This window comes from Cervus canadensis, chromosome 23 (assembly GCF_019320065.1).
Source record: "Cervus canadensis isolate Bull #8, Minnesota chromosome 23, ASM1932006v1, whole genome shotgun sequence".
NCBI lineage: Eukaryota > Metazoa > Chordata > Mammalia > Artiodactyla > Cervidae > Cervus > Cervus canadensis.
This window is the reverse complement of record NC_057408.1, coordinates 56,550,572-56,552,824: the sequence shown is the minus strand read 5'-3', so window position 1 is coordinate 56,552,824 and position 2,253 is coordinate 56,550,572.

The following is a 2,253-nucleotide window of genomic DNA, read 5'->3' as shown; positions in this document are numbered from 1 at the left end:
GGCTCAGGCACCCCTTCTCCAGAGGGCAGGGTGTTTTAGAGGAAAGATCCTCAGAATTTGGGAAAAAGTCTATTTCCCTTGTACACAATCACATCTTGGAACGAGTCTTTAGATTTCAAACATGTCTTTAGCTTTTGGAAAGTGTTAGTTGCTCAGTTGTGTCTGACTCTTTGCAACCCTTTGGACTGTAGCCCACCAGGCTCTTCTGTCCATGGAATTCTCCAGGCAAGAATACTGGAGTGGGTTGCAGTTTCCTTCTCCAGGGAATCTTCCCAACCTAGGGATTGAACCCTGGTCTGTCGCATTGCAGGTGGATCTTTACCACCTGAGACCGAAGATCCATATACGTGTACACACTCCAAGGTATACACACAGAGATAAGTGTACAATTCATTGAATTTTCACTAATAGAACACACCTATACAGCCAACACCAAAATCAAGAAACAATGCTGGAATTTCATTTTTGTCATATTTAGCCTGGCGGTCTGTGTTCTGAGCTGTTGGAAGCTCCCTGAGGACAGGACTGTGTCTTGCTCCTCACCTCTGAGTTTCCAGGGTCCCATCAGAGCACGCACCCCACACAAGGGGCCTAGCTTGCTAAGTACATTTGCTGACTGCAATGGAGGAAGTGGAGCTATGCTTATTGGAAAGAAATCGAGCCCCATCTGTAAAACATGAAATTCCTTTCCCCTTCGCTGTTACGAATCTCCTTCTCCCATGTATGTTAATACACAACAGAGCTCAGGAAAATTACTGTTATTGAGAGTAAATTCAAATAGCACACAACTCAGTCTCTTTCTCTGCACTGTACCTATGAGCCGAGCCACCCAGGCCCTCCCACCCTGGCAGTCTGGATGGTGTAAATAGCTGTGTGTGTTGGCAGAAAAGACACTGAAGTTGGCAAAACGCATGACTGTCTGGCAAGCTGAGCAACAATGAGAATCTGATTGCGTTCCTCTTGGATGAAGTGGCGTGGGGGCAGCTGGGGTGCAGGCTCCCCGGGCTGAGTGGCTATGATCGTGGTGTGGCCTCGTTAAGCCAGGGGCTCATGACCTTGTCTTTGAGAGACTTGAAAGTGTGACTTCTTTGCTCCCTGCAAATGTGGGGGAAATGTGTTTGGTGATGACATTATCCCAAGCACAGGATGCTCCCCAAGGTGACCAGGGCTGGAAGCAGGAGAGTATCCTGTTAGTTGCAGAGAAGGGCAGGCCCTCTGCCCCCTGCAGAGAAGGGACTCAGAGAAGGGACCAGTCTTCCCCCCATCACCTGGTCACTGAAGCAGCTGCCAACTCCTTTACTGTCTTTTCTTTTTTAAAGAAGCTTTGTTGAAATATAGTTGATTTACAGTGTTGTGTTAATTTCTGCCATACGACAAAGTGACTCAGTTACATATATATATTCTTTCCATATTCCTTTACATTGTGATTTCTCATAGGATATTGAATATAGTTCACTGTGCTATACAGTAGGACCTTGTTGTTTACCCATCCTATGTAAGAGTTTGCATCTGCTAACCCCAGACTCCCAATCCTTTCCCACTCACCAGGGGTTCTTTGCTTTCATGAAGTCTATCTTGATTCATACCCTCCAGAGGAAGAACCCAATAGAACCTGGTTTATCTTGTGAAGGCAATGCAGAAAGCCTGGTACAGTTGGGAAGAAGTGACATCCTTTTATTATCTAAGGAGATGGGAGAGGGCTTCCAGTTGGCACCCCACTGGATGTGGGGGTGCTGGAAGTAGTGCCGGGGGTTGGGAGGAGACACACAGCCGGGCAGGCGGCTGTGCGATGTGTGAACTGTTCCAAACCCTCCGAGCTTCCTGCCAGGGCCCTGGATCCTCAGGCTCGTTGTGGAATTTGGATCTGGGACAATTTGCTCTAAAGGGGGTTTGGCATCAACCAGTCATTACTATTAACAAACACTTGGCGAATGCCAACCACATGCCTAATGCTGGAGCAAAGATTTCCTTTGCTTCCTTCCCTCTTCGGTTAGGTTCCCAAGTCGAGGAGAAGATCCCAGACCCCATTACCCAGAGGAGGCTCTTGCCCAGTCCTCCCAGCCCCACCCTGCCATCTCTGAAGCCCTGGGAACTTTTTCCAAGGGGCTTTCTCTCTTAAGAGAACATTTCAGAACATCGTAAGTGGTGGCCTTAAACTCTTCACCCCCTTATTATCCAGAGAGAACAGATTTAGGAGAGAAATGTGTCTCCTGACCCAGCCTTAGTCTAACCTGCTCTTAGGGCTGACTCAGC